A 22,159-nucleotide genomic window follows, 5' to 3' on the forward strand; every position below is an offset into this window, starting at 1 on the left:
CATTTCAGAAGTTATAGTTGCAGTTATATATTTAAAGTAATAGAAATAAGGATTTTTGTAATCCATTTATGCTGCTGGTTGGCACACTAAGTCCAAAAGATCCTGAATTATCTGTGTTTTAATTGGTTCTTTACAGTGAATACACAATCCAAATAATTGCCAACTCTTTCTTCTATCCTGTGAATTTATAAGCTGAAAGTTTAGTCATCTTTCATGCTGGTTTTAACTGATTTCATAGGTCTGAACCAGCTATAGAAACACAGGGCTACCCTTTAAAATATGGCATTTCCTGTCCAGTAAAAACCCTTTGAAAAAGTATTCCTCCTAAACTCCAATTTTAGATGCATCCTATCTGCAACTTTCCAGGCCAGGCAAAAAAGGAAGATAAAAGCTGAGGATATTATGCCTGGCTTTGTTTCCTGAGGTTTGAGGTGAAGCTCAGAAACAGCACTGGTGTGACCTGATGAGTTTCATCTGCTTCTGGTTTCAGGAGACCATACGTTCAGACCTAAGTTTGCAGAGATGTGTAGAAAGAGAAATCAGACACTAAGGAGCTGAAGCAGAGAGATAAACTCATGTGCCCATCATAAACAAAGCTCCATGCTCACCTGTTTGGCTGTAGCCTTAAGTTCCCAGTAAGGTACAGAGTGCTAGATGGGCAAGGGGACTGGAGCATAAAGACAGGCAAGATAAAGGGGGCAAAACAAGGCTTGGTATTCCACAAGTCTGATCTCAAAGTAGGTTACAGAATGGATCATTATTCCCGGTGCCTGCCCCATGGGTTTGCAACTTAAGTTGGGAAGACATTGTTGGGAGGGTATTACAGGTGTTTCAGCAAAACCAACAGGGAAGTTTGGGAGTTTCTGATTATGGATGGAGAGATGTCTTGGTAGCAAGGAAAACTTAATATAATTATTTTTAAGCCACGGGAGAAAATGAGAGACAACAAAGAGTTGTTTTAAAAGAGTGCCAAGGGCTTCCCTGGTGGCGCAGTGGTTGAGAGTCCGCCTGCCGATGCAGGGGACATGGGTTCGTGCCCCGGTCTGGGAAGATCCCACATGCCGTGAAGCGCCTGGGCCCGTGAGCCATGGCCGCTGAGCCTGCACGTCCGGAGCCTGTGCTCCGCAACGGGAGAGGCCACATCAGTGAGAGGCCCGCGTACCGCAAAAAAAAAAAAAAAAAAAAAAAAAAAATTCAACAATAAGTTACATCTATATGGATTTTGAAAAGTTAAAAACAGAGTGGCACTACCAGTGACAGCAACAGCAAAAGCTATTACACAACGCTGTCTTTTCCAACGTCCTCATTTCACCCTTACTTCTACTTGCCTAGTTCATTGTTTCCATAGCATTGTCTTACCTTGACATACAGATAGCTATCTGCCACCCTTCACTCTGTTTTGGGCTCCAAATATTTCTGGTGGGACTTGGTTTAACCCTTTGTTTGTCTTTGTTGTTGTTGGTTTGTTTGTCTGAAACTATGAAAGGATAACTGGGCTTGAGTAAGAACATTTGATAACATTCCCTTCTTATAAGCTAAGCAAGATATTAAACAGCTCCCAGGGCCTTGCCATCTCCACTTGTAGAATAACATCTACCATCCCTAACTCATAGGATTATTTCAGGAATCAAAGAGGTGAATATATGCTTTATAAATTGCAAAGTGTAGGACCAGTGGGAGTTGATTCTTTTTAATATAATATTTTCATGATTTAAAAAAGTTGGAAAACAAAGAAATACACACATGGATTTACAGCTTTAAATCATGGCTAAAAAGTCTCATTCCTCATTTCACTGCAGTCATTCACCTGGGCAGCTCCTCTCCACTAAGGTGGCAGCATCTGTCACATTTGTATGTTGGTCTCTGATTCTCTGAATCTAGAAAATACATGGGAAATGGAAATTCCAGCATATACTGTTACCTACATTCCTTTAAGGAGTACATCTTCCAAGATGGAATGTGCCACGTTTGTCTACACACACATGCACGTGCACACACATGCAAATACTCCTCCTATTCTGATGTTTAACTGATCTCTGAATGCTCTCTCAGAATGCATGTAGATGGATTCCTAGGAAATTGTAGTGTCAATCAAGATATCACAAAGGCAGCATTCTACAGTGGACAAGGAGAAGGCAGAGAAAAAGAAAAGAGGACCAAAACCTTCAACCCAAGGGAGGGGATATGGAAACATATGTATATGTATAACTGATTAAATTTGTTATAAAGCAAAAAAATAAAATAAAATAAAATAAAATAAAAAAAAAAAAAAAAAAAAAAAAAAAAAAACCTTCAACCCAGAAACGTAAAATGGATGGAGCACCTGATGGCCAAGGAAGAAGAAGGAAGCTGAAACTATGAATACATATTTGTTTCATAATCACTAACTTTAAACCAGTAGTTCTTTAATTTACGAGCCTTCATAAAATGTACTGTACAATGCTCCATTGTTATGTCATTCAAAGACATCAGGTTCATCTGTTTACCAAGCTAGAAACATAGTATGTAGTTTCACTTTTTAAAATGCAACAGCTGTGCTGAAATTTTTTTATCATTAACACTTGGAGTAATAAAATATGCTTCATTTATTAAAAAATATATATATATAAGGTAAAAATACCTTAGATTTGTGGTAGGCACAGATCCTGGTGATTGGTGAATATCTTTCTTCAGGTCTTCTCTAGCCTGGATCTGCCATCATTTTGTTGGTTGATTTGTGTGTGTGTCTGTTTTCCTCAGAACAGTTCTATATGTGTCATAGGTGGTAGAGAGTATTCTTACACGGAAGCATTAAGGTGTTTATCAGTCTTAGTGTATGGTTGAGCTGTGTTTTCATCTTTTCTGGTATACTTGTAAGTATTTTACCATCAAATTAAGAGATATAATATTTTAATTAACTAGCAAATATCTCACATATTGATCCAGAAGACTTGTTTTATCCATTGGTCTTCATCCTAACGTCACTGGATCTGTAACACCACAGCACCTTTGGCTATGTACGTCCTCCATGATATGTGGACAGTGTAGCTAGGAGGCACTCTTGGAGTAGAGGCAGTGATAGATGATGGAACAGACATTGGAAACTTACAGTTGTGCAAGTCCCCTAATGAAGCACCCAGCCTTAAATTCTTGGCTCTCATCCTAGTGTTAGCTTACTGTAATACCTGGTTTCCATTTGCACATGTGTCTCATCCAAAAATTATATTTTCTTGTCTGAAAGAGGGATTTTAAAATAGTAGAATCAGAGAAAGTTAGAGGCTTAATAATTATGCAGAAGGCGGGCTTGATGGGTGGCAGGGAGCCAGCACAGGATGAGCCCTTGTGAACACTTCTATTTTTCCTTGAGTAGCGGAAAGAGTTCAATCACATTCATCAAAGATTAAAGTGCTTTGAGCTGCCCTTCCAGAGCACTTGGAAAAAGATGCCTTCTTCTCTCTCATCTAGGGAAGCTTAAGTTTTTTCATCCATCTATTAATTTTCTACATCTGGCACAGTTTTTCCAACTTTCCACCAGGGCTTCCTCTTAAAAACTATTGGTCATTCAGAGACATCCATTTTTCCTTCTTTGAAAAAGCTTTGAGAGGCTTGAAGGGCAGGAAGAGAGGAATATAGGGTCAACCTGGAAAAATGTGTGAAGGTAAGTTTTGTTTTCAGACCCCCTGATCTTCTGTTCTGTATCATGTATCTGTAGAAACTGTTCTGAAAATTAATAGAATGAGTTGTGGGAGCAAACCTGACTCATTCAACTGAGGAAACACATGAGTCTGAATCAGGTTCAACTCAATTCAACAAATATTAATTGACTGCCTAAGATGTGCTATCACAGGGTTAGCAGGCTAAAAAGCAGAAAACCTACAGAGAGGAGAGTGATTAAGGCTCTCTCACTTGCTGTACTTGGCACTGCTATGCCTGAATCTTGACTAACAACTTAACTCATGAATTATAGGAAATTTTTGTGGGAAGGTTTTGCCTTCAGAGTACCCCTTCCCCTACCCCTGTTAATATGATACTGATTTTCTTTGGGAAATGCCCCCTCCCACTTTCAATCCATGACATTTGGTAGAATTGATTCCATCACCAGTAACAGGGGAAGGCATGTGAAGCAGGCTAAGGCGATCAGAGCATGACCTTCCTCTAGCCACAGCGACTGGCTCCGGGAAGAGCACATGATAATAGCAAAGACAATCTGAGCTAATCCTGAGACAATTTTCTGGAGCCACAAGAAGGGAGATGCCTTCTCCCTGATGAGGTTTCTAAAAACATAAGATTAAAGGCCTAAAACTTCTGGCAATCATATTGCCATTAAAAGAAAGAGATTGCCTGAGAAAAGACCTAATCCAGAGATAAGCAGAGCCAAGTACCAAAAAAGAGAACCCTGAAGCCATTGTTTTTATAGCTTTTAGATCCACCTTTTCCAGAAGCCATTTTCCCTTGGAATTCCCAGTTAGTTGAACCAATAAATACCCCTTCTTCTCAACCCGCTTGAATTGGCTTTATTGTCACTTGCAACTCAAAGATTCTTGACAAACTTATCCCTATATTTGATAAATCATCTGAAAGAATACTAACTTTCCTTCTATTAATCTTAGTCAATTGAAAGAAAAGATAAATCATTAAGAAATCATGTTTATTATTTTATATATAATTTTATAAGCACAAAATTCATCTTAATATACCTTCCCATCAGGATGGATCCCACAGTTGGATGGATGCCAACCCTCATTTGTTAATTTGGAGTAAAGGAAGACTATAGTTAAAATCATTGACCAAGAACATAAGTTCACAGGGAATGAGAATGAATATTAGGGTATTGGTACACTGGCACATTCATGCTGGCATATTCACCTGATATCTTCTGATAATATAAACACACACATCTCTCCCAACTATGTGCAGTAAGGGACTAATCAAATTCTAGAAGAGATCAGTAATTCTGCTGACGTGGTCTAAAACATCCTGGGACAATATCAATCTCCTATTGCAGTAGCATAAAGTTCACCATCTCAATAAACCTACTGTTTATTATAGAGGGTTTACTACCTGCCAGTCACGATGCCAAGAGCTCTACACATCAAACATTTCATTGAAACTTCACAAGACCCTATTATGAATCCTATTAAAAATTAGGAAACTGAGGTTCCTGAAAATTAAATAGTTAGTTCTGCTAGAAATGGAGAACTGAACTTGAAACCATGTCCATATGATCCCTAACATGTGACCTCAACTATATAATCTCATCCTGGAATCTTCTCATCTTCCCATTCCTTGCCACCATTACGGTTACCAACTGAGCTCAACAGAATCTTGAGCCAACTAATTCAACTCAATTTCTTGAGGTTCTAGCCTTTTTATGTCCCCCATTGCACTCTTTCTTCACCTCAGTGCTAGGATTCCCTAGGAAGACTCAGCCTCAGTGTGGGAAAAAGGAAAGAGAGCATAGAAGGGGTCTTCTAGTCCTTTGTAAGTCACCATCCTATTACAAACTCATCATCTTCCTCTTTAAACCAAATTATTGGGGCAGATTCCTCAAATGAAGTACCAAACTAGTTGCTAAATTATGCAAATTCCACTTCAAGATTATTCCTGTCTGTTGCTTTATAATCTTACTACAGTACTTGTTGTATTACCTGCTCTCCTATTAGAAGTTCTTCCTACCCAGTTTCTCTGTCTCCGATCTCTCCCTCTCTAACTCCTCCTTGAGAGTAACCTAAAAGGCCCTTTTTATCACATTACTTGTCAGCTAAAAAAAAAAACAAACAAACCAAAAAACAAAAAATTCCATTAGCTCCCATTGTTTACTGAATGATTTTAAAAGTTTAAACTTTTACAGCTTCTAAGGACTTGGATAAACTGGCCTTTGTCTACTTTTCTCTCCCTTTACTTCCCTACATAAAATGTTACTCTAAAAGGTCCTGGTTGCTGGCCTCTAAATTCAGGTTTCTTTCTCGACCCTGTGATTCTGTTCACATTGTTTATTCTGCATGAGATGCACTTTCCCTTGTCGCCACTCACAGCATTCTGTTTCATCCTTAGAGACTCAGATTACATTCCATTTCATCTGAAGCTACAACCAGAAATTATTCCTCTTCCTCTGAACATCTAAGAAGCTTACTGATATCAATACTTCCTTGATGTATATTCCATACTTCCTTGTACTACAACTATGCAAGTGGGGATTTCATTCTCCCCACCAAGTATGAAGCTTTTAAGAGCAGAACTCACAACTTACACATCTTTAGGCCTCAATACAGCACCTGGCCTAGTAGTACCTTGGCTGTAAGAGATAATGCACAGATATACTAACTGAAAAAATAAAATATATGAAACAGGTAAAATGTTGTAGTAGTCAACATCCAAGATGGTCCCTAAGGATTCTTGCCTCCTGGTATCCATGCCCTTGTGTAATTCCCTCCCACACTGAATACCAATAAGATGTTGCAGAAATGATAGAATATGACTTACAAGGTGAAGTCATGAGAGATACTGTGAACACTAAGAGTGACCATAATGTAAAGTATGGACTTCAGGTAATTATGATGTGTCAGTGTCATTTCATCAATTGTAACAAATGCACCCACTCTAGTGAGGCATGTTGATAATGGGTGAGGCTATGTATGTGTGAGGGCAGGGAGTATGTGGGGAAATCTCTGTATTTTCTTCTTAATTTTCCTGTGAAACTAAAACTGCTCTAAAAAAATTAAATGTCTTCAAAAATATATCTTGTGGCTTTCACTTTGTGTTCTCTTCCATCACTTGCTCTTGCGGAAGGGAGCAACCATGTCATAAGAACACTCAGGCAGTCCTATGGGTTGGTCACATGGTGGGAAACCAAAGCCTCCTGTCCACAGCCAGCCCCAAGTTGTCTACTACATGAGTGATCTATCTTGACAGTGTATCCCCCAACCCCAGTCAAGTCATCAAATAACTACAGCCCCAGACAACATCTTGCCTACACTCTCCTAAGACACCCTAAGATAGAATCACCCAACTAAACTGCTCCAGAATGCCTGGCTCACAGAAACTGTGTGAGATAATATATGCCTATTGTTTTTTCAAGATTCTAAATTTCATGATAATTTGTTACAAAGCAATACATAGCTAATACACAAGCCCATCATGGTAGCTGTAAACACAAGAATAAGAAAGTCCAAAGAATTTCCACTGGGTTTGAGGAGGAGAAGAAGAGAAAAGTGGGAAATAATATAAAAAGAGAGAAGACTTCAAAAATTTGAATACCTGAGCTGTGCATGCAAGATTTTTCTACCGCTAGAGACCATTTATGAAAGACCATTTTCAGTATCCAAGTCTCTGCATGTTTCTGACTTGTGAACCATAATCTCTAAGCATATTTGTACTAATCCTAATTATCAAGCATATGATAAATATTGGTGACTATCATTTGTTTAGCATTCCTATGTGCCAGAAACTCTTCTAAGATTTTCCCAACAACCCTAGGATGTACGTATTCTCATTATCCCCATTTTGCAGAAGAGGCCACTGAGGCACACAGAGATTAAGTAACTTGCTCAAGGTTTCAGAGATGGTAGGTGGCAGAGCTGGTTTTACATCCAAGCAGGCTAGATCTATAGCCCACACTCTGAATCACTAAGCTATATGAGACATAATGATTCTTTTAAGACTTGACAAGATATACAACATTTCACAGAAATCATTTAAAGCATTAAAATTAAGTTTATTTAAAATTGGTGACTAAAATTAACTCATAGATTGGGCCCAAGATGGTCTTGGTTACAAGATGGTCTTACTTTACTTCCTTTGATAGTTAAAATCATGGAGTCTGCCTCATTCTGAATTCCCTCAAGAGATACTCTCAGTGTATTTATCTCCAGCAAAGAGGGATTTGAAGCATCCTTCGATTCAAGTTGGTTGCATCAAACAGTGATATTTGAATCCATACTGCAATTGTTGATTTTCTAAATACAATAAAATCCATTTTATGCTTTTGTTGATGTCTGGAAGGAACATGGTCATTTTTTTTAAAGATATAATTTGGGAGATACTTTCATTCAGCCTATTTTCAACAAATGCTGTTCAAAATCCTGAGAAAGATAGGGAAATATGTAAGACCCTGCTCTCAAGGAGTTTGTACCCTAACAGTTATAGGTTGATTAAAATAGCTTTTCATTATTAATAGGATAAATTGTATTGTAAGAACTTAAAAATTTAGGCATTATGAATTCTTGTCACATCTCAAGCATTCAGCAAAAACGTTCCGTAGATTGGATCATAGGTTAGAAAGTCAAAATAATAGACCCCAACTCAATATTATCAATACAAACATCCAATAAACACAATAAATATTTTCAAAATGTATTAATTTTTTTAAATTTATAAATACAAGATAAATACAAGAAGTGGTGAAAAAAAGCAAAGTCATAAAAAAAGATGTCTTTTTCCTTACCCTTCCTTTATTCCCACTTTCCTAAGCTAACCAGTTTATTTTTCTTTCCATACCTTGCCCCACACCCACACATATATTTGCAAACAAAAATATACATATACAGAGTATTTTGTGGTGGCTGCCGTTTTTTTGTTTTATAAAAATGGGATCGCAAACACTACATATTACCCTTCAATGAATACTGTTCCTTAATAGTATATTATAGACATTCCATCAGGTCGATAGATAAAGGACTTAACTCATTCCTGGTAAAAGTTACAAACTGGTCCAAAACTATGCATTAGTTTATTCTACCATCCTTCTACTTATAGTCAATCAAATCTTCTCTAGAAACTTTTGTCACTTCAAATAGCACCACAGTAAAACATTCTTGTGCATATGGCCTACATTCTGCTTTTATTTCTCCTAGATGATTCTCCATTGGGGAGTCATTGGGTCATGGATATGTGTTTTTAAATTTTAATAGAAATTCCTAGATTATTTTTCATAGCAAGGTTGTAGCACTTCACACTGCCAAGTGCCAAAGCAATCTATGTTGTATCTTTGACAACACTAGATCTAACTCTGTAGTTTTTGCTAATCTGATGGGTAGAGAATATCATCTTGCTGCTTTAATTTTTATTTTCCTGTTAATATGGTAAAACATTTTAATAAATGTTTACAGACCACTTAGATTTTTCTCTTCCCATAGTTATTTACGCCTTTTGTACATCTTTCTATTAGATCTTTTTTCTTATCAATATGTAGAATCAAATTGTATTAGCTTTTTGTCTATAATTTGAGTTGCAAATATTTTTTTCCAGTCAATCCTTTGTTATTTTTAAACTTTGTTTATGGAATTTATTAACACTCAAACACTTTTATTTTAATGTAGTCTAATATATCTATTTTTTCCTTTATGGTTTCTGAGTTTGCTTTCTTAGGGTCCCGCAACTGTAAGATCATACAACAGTTTTCTAAATTTTCTTTAAATATTTTAATCATTTTATTTGGATCACATTCCTTTTCTTTTAATAAGCTGTAGATATTATGCCATTATCTTCTAGCTTCCAATGTTGGAGATGAGAAGTTTCATGCTAGTCTCATTTTCCTTTTTAAATAAACTGGAGGGTCATGTAGGTTTGATATTCATGTGTGTGTGTGTTGTTTTGTTTAAGTCTCTGAAAGTTTGAAAAATTTTCTCTTTATCTTTGTAATTCAATAATTTCACCAGTGTTTATTTTCACTAATCCTGCCTGGGTATGGTAGCTCTGTACTTTAGAGGTACTAAGAATATGTACCTCTAAAGTATAGTGAATGCAGTAAATAGAAACCTGGATTATTCTTTGTGCTCTTCTTTTCCTTGGACATGAGTTTCTCCTGGTGAGCCTTAAGGGGAATTGGGATATTTATAGTAGGAGTACAAAAAGTTCAGCTAGTCATTATTCTTTTCTATTTTTTTTTTTTAACTTCCAAATGGTCTCTTAAAGCCCTCTTCAAAAACAGTAGTTTTGGGGACTTCCCTGGTGGTCCAGTGGTAAAGAATCCACCTTCCAATGCAGGGGACTCGAGTTCAATCCCTGGTCAGGGAACTAAGATTCCACAAGCTGTGGGGCACCTAAGCCCATGGCCACAAATACTGAGCTCCCACATCTCAATTAGAGAGCCCGCATGCCCTGGAGCCCGCGCGTGCCACAACTAGAGAGAGAAAACCCGCACACTGCAACTAGAGAGAAGCTTGCGTACTGCAACGAAAGAGCCCTCATGCCTCAACGAAGATCCTGCGTGATGCAACTAAGACCCGACGCAGCCAAAAATAAAATAAAATAAAAAATAAATAATAAAATAAATCCTAAAAAAAACCCCAATAATTTTGACAATAGCTTTGATTCATACAAATTTGGATTTGCAAAAAGTAAAATTCGTTAAGAGAGAAAAGCTCTTGAAAAACAGGCAAGATATAGATTTACATGTAACAGTAGATGGGACAGACAATAGATAGAAAGTCCCAGAAGACTTCTGACCAAGGATCTCTGAATGAGGGGTACACAGATTGGCAGGAGGGAGAAAGAATGGGATGGAGCATGACCATAGATGAGATGGGTAGAACCTAAAGCTAAGGGGAAAGACCTAGAATATCCCTTAAAGGGGATCCACACGGGAGGCCAAACCCACATACGCAGACTATGTGTGGCCATTCAACTGAGCACAACACATGGGCTGAGGCCCAAGTTGGATATTCTACTCAGTTCTGCCAAGTCCTGCATGATGTCCTGAATTGTCACTTTGCTGTGTACTTGAAACTAATACAACTTTGGTAATCAACTATACTCCAATATAAAATAAAAAGTTAAAAAAGCCCACCAAAAAACAAAACCATAACCTGTGACTTGACTGAATTCCATTTGAGCTTTCTGGTATGAACATCTCCAGGACACCTGTAAGCTCCTGAAAAAAATGGTGTGCACCCTGATACCCAAAAGCTAATTGGTAGCAGTGAGCATGGTGAAGTCCCCAGCATTTGTATTTTGATGGGACTGGGCAGTGTGAAAGCTATCCCATCACATAATCATTTTAAAGATACTTCCGATGGCCCATTTTATTTCCCCCCCAAAAAACCGTATGTTACAAAGTAGTTTTAATGTTGTAAAGGCAATTTATTATTATTTCAATGTGAGTTTGAGGACTCAGGAATTCTAAAAGGGTATAAATGTTGACAGTGAATAAAAGGGTTATTTTTAGGATTCAGATACTATTCAATAGGAGGTAGGAAAAATAGATGAGTCACTGTCGCCGATTCAAACAGTGAATTAGTGTCACTACTTCAGGATATTACTCAGACTTATGCTGTTCAACTTCTAAAATACTTGTAACCAAATGGAAGAAAAAAGTTAAAAGCAACCTGATGCATTAAAAAAAAAGAATTATTATTATCAATCTTTGCAGTGTGTTTTTGGAGTAGAATTTTATTTTCTTTTAGAAAGTATCCTCTAATACTATTGATGGATTAAGATTCAAAAGAAAAGAAAACAAAGAATACTTCAACTTAGAAAAATATACCAGTCCCTGTAATAGAGGAAATCACAGCTTGGCTTTGGTATATATGACATTCCAGTACCAAACTGGAACACTAGATTACTTTGTTCCTTATCTCTCAGTATGCTAAGCAGCCAATTATGTTAAATAATATTGCCTGAAGGGATTTTTTTCAGAGCCACGGGAGAAAGATCAATGCAATAACCTAGGAACTTAAATGTCAATATTTAGTTTTAGGAAGCACACAATTTTCAAAAATATAGTTTTGTTAGATATTATTTTTCAAAACACATTTTCAACAATTAACATTTTACAGCAATATTCCGATTGTGATCCTTTGGTGGACAGCAGTTGGAAAATACATCAGGATAAGCAATAAATTATAAATACCAAATATTTACTGAAATAATATTTCAAGGAAAACCTAAGGCTCTTATCATATCAATCCAAAGGGACTTATTTAACTGACTATAACCTTTAATATAACTATCAATCAGATGGGCTGGATATTCACTCCCTCCATTTCCCACTCACTGCAAAAAGCTCCACATTTCTCTGATTTGCATAAATAATAAATTGTCTTTTGTACAAAGATGAGCCTTTATTGTTCAATCTCTCAATCAAAATGGAAGTGCCAAGTGGAAAACTATAACCCCAGGCAAGAAAAGAGTGCACTTCAGGAGATATGGGATTTAAAACAAAATTAATGTAAAATAACAAAGAAAATATTGAAATATATATCAGGGAAATAATATCTAAATGACTAAACATTAGCAAAAGATCCTGTGAGAAAATAATGAGCTATTTAAAGCATATGTGCAGAACTCACCACAGGCAGCATTTCTTCAAAGGAAGGGGAAAAGCTTGATCTGGTCAGGGCAATGACCTTAATAGGGAAAGCTCTGGGTTCTATTTTACATTATGCCATTGAAATTACTGTGAGGATTTGAGCCACACACTGTGTCTGTTGGTGGGGTCCCAAGTATTTTCCATTCACCCCTTCTCAGTATTCATCCACTGAATCTATGCTATAATGAGCCCAGGTAAAGCCAGAAGCATAAATGCAGAGTTCTCAATTGGGAATATCCAATAAATGTGGCCTGTTTCTTCAATTTGCATTATGCCAAGAGCAATATAATATTTCTGGAGAGAATGAGGTAACTAAGGGCCTCTTAAAGGAGCTTCGTGGACTTCTAGGGCACACTGATAACCCTTTCCTGCCTATATCCTCTCCAGTGCCCTCTTTCCTCTGTACCCTCAAATGGGAGGTGGGCTGATTTAAATTGGTCAAATAAGAGGACGCACACTAGGACTCAGTTCCAAGTGTTGAAAATTTCAAAGCAATTAGAAAGGGCCTTTGGGTTCCTTTTTGGACACTTGAGTCCCAGGAATTTGGAGATTTAAAATATGATCCCAAAATTCATACTCTTATCCACCTTACTTAGGTCTCTCAACCTTGCTTTCCCTTCTGCTTCTCAAGGGTGTGTGAGGCCTGAATTGTAATATCCAAGCCCAGGTTTTAGCTGGGAAGTGAAAATGAAGCAAGTGGGCCTTTCAGCCTCTTGTTTTAGGCCATTCAATATATACATTGCTTAAGTAAAGGACTTCTTCACAGAGTCCAGCTAAATGCACCAGAGCTCTGCATTGGAGTTTGGATCTAAAGCTCTAGATGATAACAATATGTTGCTTTTCCTTGATTTGCCTCCTCTGTGTAACTCTTTCTTGGAGTCTTCCTAGATGAGAATGGCTAGTAAAGATCTGGATGTAGATATTCTGGATCCCTTGGCCAAATACCATCATAATACTATCTTAATAACATAAAGACCTGGTCACTTGCACACCATTTTGACAGGACTCTGTTGCTACAAAAAGTACAAAATATACCGACAACATTTGAGCAAATAATTATAAATCCTCTAGGAGCTGTGGGTTCAGTCTACTATTGTCTTAGCAATGAAGCTTGTAGGCATGTATTAAGTAGTTTCTACCTGGATGGGGAAACACCACTTCTTTGAACCTTTTGCAGAGTGTAGACTGCCTGGGGCACTGTTTTGGCTAAGGCCCAGAGACAAAAAAACCACGTCAAGGTTCAGATTAGAAACAGGCCAGGCTGAAGGGATCTATCGATACTTTCACATCAATGTCAGAACTCACTTCTCACAAGTTCAAGAGACCCAGTGGCCTCTGCCAGTCTAAGATTATTCCAGAGGGCCTTGTGAGAGCTAAATAGGACAAGGATTTTCACAGATTCTCAGTGTAATGTAAATGAATTAAGGCATCCTCAAACCTTTATTTACCTTTGGAAGAACACTGATTCACAGACAGCTTGAACCAGGAAAACGTTATGGATTAACTGTGGATTCTGTGTGTATCACCCTTAACTTCCCTTCCATATTATACCCTGCCCTGCCAGCCACCACCATCACCAGCTCTGCAGACCATGCCACATGTCTGTAGCCATAGACATCTGACCTTTCTAGGATTAGTGAAATCCTTGTAAGTTTGCACCATGGCATATTTTTAACTGAAACCATTGTGGCAAATCCTGTATCTCTTAAAGTTATACAGAATATATGACAGTCTTCTGGGCAACAGTGGGATCCCTAAGGAACTAGTCACATTAGCTAACAACATGCCTCCACTTAATTTGGCTTTTTCTAAAGGATTATATAACTGCCAATCCCTTTCTAGTACCACCTCCTTCATCAATTATCTTATGCAGATTTTATTCCAAAATCTCTAATCACTGGAGATCCAGTGTTCCTATGACTACGATCAACATGTTGCTAGTGGAAGTAATTATCCCCTCTAACAAGTAGCTTCTATAAAAGCTAGCTACAACTTCTCCTAAAGTGATTGGCATGCCCTTTCCCCTTCATAGCAACTCATACAGCAGAAAGAAAGCTGTGGCCTCCAAGACTTCTTTGGCCCAATCTGGTAGTTATTCTGCTCTTAGAGCCTTGGCTATTACTGGCTTCTAGATTTTTGCCTTTTGGAAACTTCCCAAACAGAACTCCCAGCATTCTTGACTAAAGATTTAACAGGGTGCAGATCAATGTCCCCAAGGCTTTTTCTCTTATACACTACACTTTTCTGTCCATCAGCCTCTCACATTAACGTTCCCAAAGTCTCCCTTCTCCTCATGACTCAGCTTCCAAGCCTATTGGCTATCCCTGTTATCATTCCCTGGCTAAAGCTTGGGCTTCCTTAGCCTCTCTTGAGAGCATGCATTTCCTTTCTAGGCCTTCTAAGGGATTTTTAGGGCCACAATCACCAGGTGAAACAATTTCTCCTGGCAGCACATATTATCACCTTCCCATAGGTGCTCCTCCTCTGAATACTGAAACAGTCACAAACCTACTACACTCTCCATTAGGTTAGAGTGACTCTTCTAGGCTATAAAGGTGCCTTGAAGAGCCCTAAGAAGAGTCCCTTGATATCTCTCAGCATCCTCCAAACCCAGATGTCCTAGGGACTTGGCAATAGGCCTTGTGGACAACTGTTAGTTGTCTCCAATATCTGCTCTCCATAGCAATAGTTTTACCTGAGTATTTAAAGACCTTTCTCAGCCTTCATTGCAGGTGAATCTGTCCATATTATAACTTGAACACATGGGATGTGAGAAGTGATATGTGTCCCTTCCAGGTCTTGTTTTTAAAACAATCGGACATGCACTACCCTGACTCCTTCCTCCTTTCCACTCGCTGCCTGGAAGATGGAGAGAAATGGAATTGTTCTCTTGCACACTGAGATACAAGACCGAGGTTGAGATTGACAGAGTCACCTTACCACTCTGGACTATTATATGAGAGAGAAATAAACTTTGTCTTGTTTAAACCTCTGTATTTTGAGCTCTATTTATGACAGCAGTTTTAGTGCGTACATAGCAAATTCACCTCCCATTTATCTTAACATACACTACCCGAATCTCATAGATAGTAGACTTTTTCAAGACAAATAAGTAAGCCCAACTCTAATAATAATCCTTGATTATACAATTCTATCATAAAGGAGCTAGAAGGGGGCTAATAATAGTTTTATAACCCTGTGTAGTCAGCAAAGTAACAGGGAACTCTGCTTATAACTGTTTTGATCTCTATTCTGCACTTCAAGCTCAAGAAGTTTTCAAGAACTCCATATTCTTCATTTACATCTGTTCTAATTCAGCATCCTATCGTAGCAGAACTGTACAGGAGCTTTCTTTACTAGATGTGATTATTTGAAGAGAGAAACAACTATGTCTCCCTTCAAAAGAAATGTAGGCATGACCACCAATAGTACATTCCCTAAACAAAACCTAGGAGGAGGAATTTTCTGAGCAATTATAAAAATGCTCCCTTATAGCGCCTAAAGTTTTCCTTCACATCTCAGGCTGAGTATAAAGGGTGACCCCCAAGGGGAGATATGCTAGAGTGTTGTTCAGTCCATTGGTGATAAGCAATACTATTTTCTCTCTGTGGGGTGCACATGGAGATCTGCCTTAGTCCACACGGTTTATAAAATAGTGATAACCACATGCTCTCAACTGAAGTAATATTCTGTATCAAGGATAATGATTTCTTATCTTTTTACCCTTTCTACCCTGTAGCAGCACATCATGCCATCCCCAAAGGGGACCCATAATAGCTATCAGGTAGGTCCTTCTGGAAACTGAAGGAGAAAATATGAGGGGATTTTTATAGCAGTCATGATCCAGGGAATAGTATGATGGCAACTCTTCAGGAACATGGAGATACCCACTTGGGACATTCTAGAAGACCCTCAGAGCCAATTTGAGGATCACTTTTCTAGGATTCACAAATTCATCATCATCATCATCATCATCATCACCATCAAACATTACTAGCAATCATTGTGTGATTCTCAATCTCCCTATTAGGAATTACGATTGGAGACAAAGAGACAGAGAAATCCCTTACCAAGTAACTTTCAAAGGAGAGGAAATGAAATATAAGTTTGTTCTACATTTCCCAACATCTGCTTCAGACATTTAAGATGCCTTTAGGAACATGATAACATGCTTTCATCTCTCTTATCAACTTACTTATTAGCTCATAACAACAACCTGGAGTTCTTTATGTCATTCTAGATATCATCCCAAAGAAACCACCCCTCCCTTTTTACATTCTCCCCTCCCACTGCTTCCAACACCATCCGAACTGTACAAGTACTATCCTATAGATTGATCTGAAACACATCATCCTGATTCTGTCCAGTCTACACAGATCACAACCAATATACATCGATTCCAATACGTTTCACAATCTGTCATGCATATGTCATTTTACTAAACATTCACAGTGAATGAAAGAATAAATGGTACTTTCTTTTTCTAACATTGAGTACAAGGTAACAATAATTATTATTCTTTGGTTCCTCATGTTATGGCTGACATAAGACATAGATAAATTAGTATTCCACAGAGTGATAAGACACACTGGGATCATTTTGGAGAGCATACAACCCTCAGTTGTCCTACTCTACCTCTTGGGTTACTAATAAACACTAAATCTTTGGAAGCAGAAGGCTTTTTGACTGCTCTGATGTACATTCCTTTCTAATTTAATTGCCCTAGCCCCATCATTCTAATAAAATGTTCCAAATGCACAAGACCTTTTTGAAACCAGTGCCTTTATTAATACCAAAATGATTACTGTACCAGTAATCACTGCCCAGTTTCACTGCCCATTATTCCTTAAAGGCAATTTATAAATAATCAACTCCATAAAGTAGGTGAGAGCCTATATATTGGCACCCACTCTCACAAACTTACAGGATTTTCGTATTATTCACCCAAGAAACATTCACTGTGCATCTCCTGCTCCCACACCAAGCAATATACTCTGCTAGGATACTGAAGCACTGTGCTCATTTAGCAATCCCAAAGCAATGTCATCAGCCCTATAGCATGCTCTTTTGTTCAGCTCTTTTCAATTTAGTTATATCTCAACAGTTCATTAGGTGATAGCTGAAGGGAAAATACAGAAAAGCAAAATTCTTTGTATGAATTGTTCTCATAGTTGGGCTTACATAAAATAGAAATTAATGATCCTAAGGAATGTGTTTTTTAATATATTATGATGTTGAAATGCTCGATTCTATACTGAAACACATAGGACTAGAACACAAGGTGTTTCCGGCAGAAAAATGAGGGAGAAAGAACAATGTTTTGCTTCTTTTAAGAAAGCCAGTCAAATTGCTCAGTTTGAAAGGCTGTGTGTGTGTCAGTGTAAGATAATCCTGCCCTCTCCCTTCCTCTCTCCCGCTTCTCCAGGGAAATGAGTCACACCTGGTCGCTGCCCTTGATATGATGTTTGATATTCTGAATTCCCATCAGCCCCACACAGCTAGGATGATGTCAGCACAGTTGACATTGTTAGATCCCTGCTCTGCTTACATCAGCTCCCTGTTGCTCAGGTGTCAGATGAGTGTGGCAAAGGGGAGAAGGCATCATCTTCTTAGCAACCAAGCCCACGTATCCGGGATCCAGAAATGACATCTGGCACTTTGCTTTGGGAATTTCCAGCACTTTCCAGAATTCCAGCCAGATTGGAATACTGATGCTCTGCATTAAAAAGATATTATTTATCCTCTTCCTATTAGGATGTGTATGCTTTTACAACATTTCACATCAAAATGTTTATCACCAAAGCACTTTTTACCACAGTCCACATTCCATATTTCCTCAGTTCTTCTGGGATATCCTTTTTTGACTTTTTAGAAATAATCTTACTTCTGGTTAAAAATGGGAAAGCTAAAATGAGACCTTTCTATCACCCTTCTACCTCAAATCAAATGTATGTATAATATAAGCAATCATAGTTGGATGAAAAATCGAGATGATTGTGCTAATTATGATAATCTTTTAAAATTACTCCAAATAAAGTCTGGCAATATTTCTGTGTCTCACTTGCTAGATTATACCCATTTAACAAAAAAGTACAATAATGTCATGAACTCGGAAAATTGCAACCTATGTAGACATTCAGTCATATATTGATTATTTGGGGTGGGGGCATGGGGAGGGGAAGACTTTAGAGAAGAGAACTAACAGGACATTTTGGAAATTATTGTGCTGCAGTGGAAGAACTGTGGTAGTACCATGCCACCATTTTATAGCTGTCAGAATTCCCAACAGTGGATATTTAATGTCTAAATTCCAAGAACAATTTCTCTAAGTTATTGTGAGTATCTTGACTACTTCATGTAGACGGTCCCAATTATTTTATAGCTCTCTTTCTACCCACTTACTTATCTATCCAACAAATATTTCTAGGTAGGATTCCTTCCACCATGACACTCAGAGATAAATGGGAGAGTTAGGTGAATAATCAAACAGCCACAGTATTATGTGGTTCTCATGAGAAATAAACCCAGGGTGCTGAGAGCAGGGAGAATCAGAGCCAACTCAGCCTGGAGAGCAGTTAGAGAGAAGTCCTCAGGGATGGCTTCCTTGAGTTGTCATAATTCTTTCTCTGTTGTAATGCAAAGTATTTTCTTAAATCCTGACACCTTATCCATCAAACACTACTTCTAAAATTTTTAACACGTGGCTACATTCAATCCATACAGTCCATTTGTCTTCTGACATGGCCAACTTACCTTGAGCATCCATGTCCCACAAAATGGGAAGTGGGTATTACATTTGGCTTCCCATGGCAGGGAAAATGAGAAGAGTTCAGAGGGATCTCTCTTCAGATCTCAAGATCTGAATGGGTGGGGGCTGGTGGCTGGGATATATATGTAACACTTTGTAGTTTTCTCATTCCTCAGTAGATTACTTTACAAACTGTATTTCAATGCTATTTACCTATTTTTCACCTATATTTACCTATACCTCAGCTTCAAGAGACTGAGCTCTTTGAAAGCATAATGTTTCTATCTTGTTTACCTGACAGTATCCCCACATTCTGACCTAGGCACTGGAATAGAGCAGGTGCTCAATAAGCACTACTGTTGAACAAATATTTTATGCCTTTACATCCTTTCCTGATTTTAATCCTGGCTTTACCTCTATGGCATCCTAAACTTTTTCATATACTAGCCTACATAGAAAATGATAACATTTATTAGGCACACAGTGGTACATGGGGGAGACTGTTCCAAACTTCAGGCTGTTAGCCCCAGGCCCTGCCTGATGTCCCAGGACCCCATCCTCCACAGTCTACCTCTCCCCTCTACACCAGAGCTTAGAGGATCAGCATCACAACATATCTGAAGCTCATCAGTTGGGAAACTCTTCTGGTTTAGAGAATTAAAAAGGGAGAGTAAGAAAATTAACTTTCTTTCACTTGGCTTTTCATAACCCAGCTTTCTTTTCTAACATTTTGCAGTGTTTCTCCTACTAACTTTCAGTTAAAAAATGTTTTTAGGAACACTGTGTATTGCTGGTTGGAATACAAAATGGTGTAGCCACTCTGAAGAGCAGTATGGTAGTTTCTCAAATAATTAAACATAGAATTACCATGTGATCCACCAATTCCACTTCTGGGTCTGTATCCAAAAGAACTGAAAGCAGGGATTTGAACATTTCTTTGTACACCCATGTTCATAACAACATTATCCACAATAGCCCTAAGATGGAAACAACCAAAGTGTCTGTTGATAAACAAAATACGTGGTACATACATACAATGGAATATTATTCAGCCTTAAAAAGGAAGGAAATTCTGACACAGGCTATGACATAGATGAACCTTGAGGACATTATGATAAGTGAAATAAGCTAGTCACAAAAGAACAAATAATTCCACATATATGAGATACCTAGAGTGGTCAAATTCATAGAGATGGAAGAAAAATGGTGGTTACCAGGGGTCCAGGGGAGGGAGCAATAAGGAGTTATTGTATAACAGGTATGGAGTTTCAGTTTGGAAAGATGTAAAAGTTCTGGAAGTGGATGGTGGTGATGGCTGCAGAACAATGTAAATGTACTTAATGTCACAGTACTGTATACTTAAAAATGGTTAAAATGGTAAATTTTGTTATGTATGTTACCACAGTAAGAAAGAGTGCATATTTTTACATGGCATTATTCAAAACACTTTAAATGATAATAATTATTACTATAACTGTTTGTGGAATGATTAATGGAATGCTTAGATGCACTGTTGATTTGTCCAGACATCATGGAAGGCACTTTCTCATCTTGCAAAGTAGAGATTGTCAATAAATATGCATTAGTCCTACCCCAACCCCAGCTCATCATTACTATCACCAGTATCTGTTGTCCAGATGGGTCTCTAATACTCCACACATTATGAAATTCTCAAGTCAGATCTGAATGGATCTCAACTTGACTTCTTTGTAATAAGCACAGACCCATACACTTTTCCATTCTCACACTTGCCTTAAATTTTTAATAAAACGTGATTGATTAACATTTAAATGCAAACACAAAAGCCCTGATCGACCTGCACTTATGCTGATCAATGCTTCCAAGAAATGCAAAGCTCTAGTCCCTTGAAAATGGAAAATAGTTTTGGACTGACAGATTTTCATAGTGTGTGTGCTCAGCATTAGATTAACACTTTTCTCATGATGTGTTTACATGGCACAGCACAGAATTTAACATGACTCAAATAGCCTCTTCTTTTGCTCATTTCACTTGCTGCCTTTCCAAGGTAAAAATTCCACATTGTTTGTTTTTCTCTCACCCAGTTTCTATGCCTTCTTTCTCACCTTCATCTTCAACTCTTAATTTAGAGTCTCATTTCTCATTCTTGGATAAGAAATCAAATTGAGGACAGCTTAAAGAATAGTCCTGCTGAGAGTGAGCAGAAGGCAGAAACTGGCCAAAAAAGAGTCCAATTTTATAGCCAGAGAGAATTCTATAATCAACCCAGAAGAAATGATCAGGAGCATATTCTATGTCTAAAAACTAAGATTATCATTTTAATCCCTTGAGGACACAATACATAATTGACACAAAGCAATTTAGAGTTTATTCTTCAAATGCCTCACCACTGTATTTTCAACCCCTTTCAAACTACTTGGCACAGAGTAGGCATTCAGTTCTACTCCACGGTAACCACCTTCTTCTAAGTCACTCAAGGAAGCCAGTTCCTGACAAGTTGCTTAGTAGAAGGAAATGGAGATTAAGCAGAAAGTTGATTACAATACTTTATGCTTCACTGAGACCTGGCTCTGAGGGGTCAGGAAGGGTTCCCTGGAAGAAATAATACTACATTGAAAAATAATCATTATTATCATAAGTAGGAGAGGTTAAGGAGTTTGAACTTTGTCCTGGGGGAATGGGGAGCTATTTAAAGGTTGTGAGCAGGAAAGGGGTATGATCAGATTTGCATTTGGGGAGATCAGCAGTTTGGAGATGAGATGGGATTCAAGTTAAAAAAAAAAAGAGAGAGAGAATATAGAGAGATTAACAATTATTTTTTTAACCTAAGTGCTTCTTGGATAAAGTTCTGGAGGATAAAATTTGGGCCATGAAGAAGGCCCAAAAGTTCACTGGGTCCCAAAACGAATTGTGGTCTATCTCTGACCATAAATGACCATGCTTATTCTGCACTTAAAGCATTGGGCCAACTCTTAGAGGGGCTCTTTGCTATCTAGCCTCCTTTGGAAATCCTTTCCTGTTTGTTCCATAGATGCCTCAAATTCAACATGCCCCAAACTAATGGCCTATATCTGTCCCCTCTCCTTCCTCGACCACAGCTATGCATACTGTATTCTTTATTTCAATAAATAGCATTACCTTCTCTA

This window comes from Mesoplodon mirus, assembly GCF_964341445.2.
Source record: "Mesoplodon mirus genome assembly, chromosome: 6".
NCBI lineage: Eukaryota > Metazoa > Chordata > Mammalia > Artiodactyla > Ziphiidae > Mesoplodon > Mesoplodon mirus.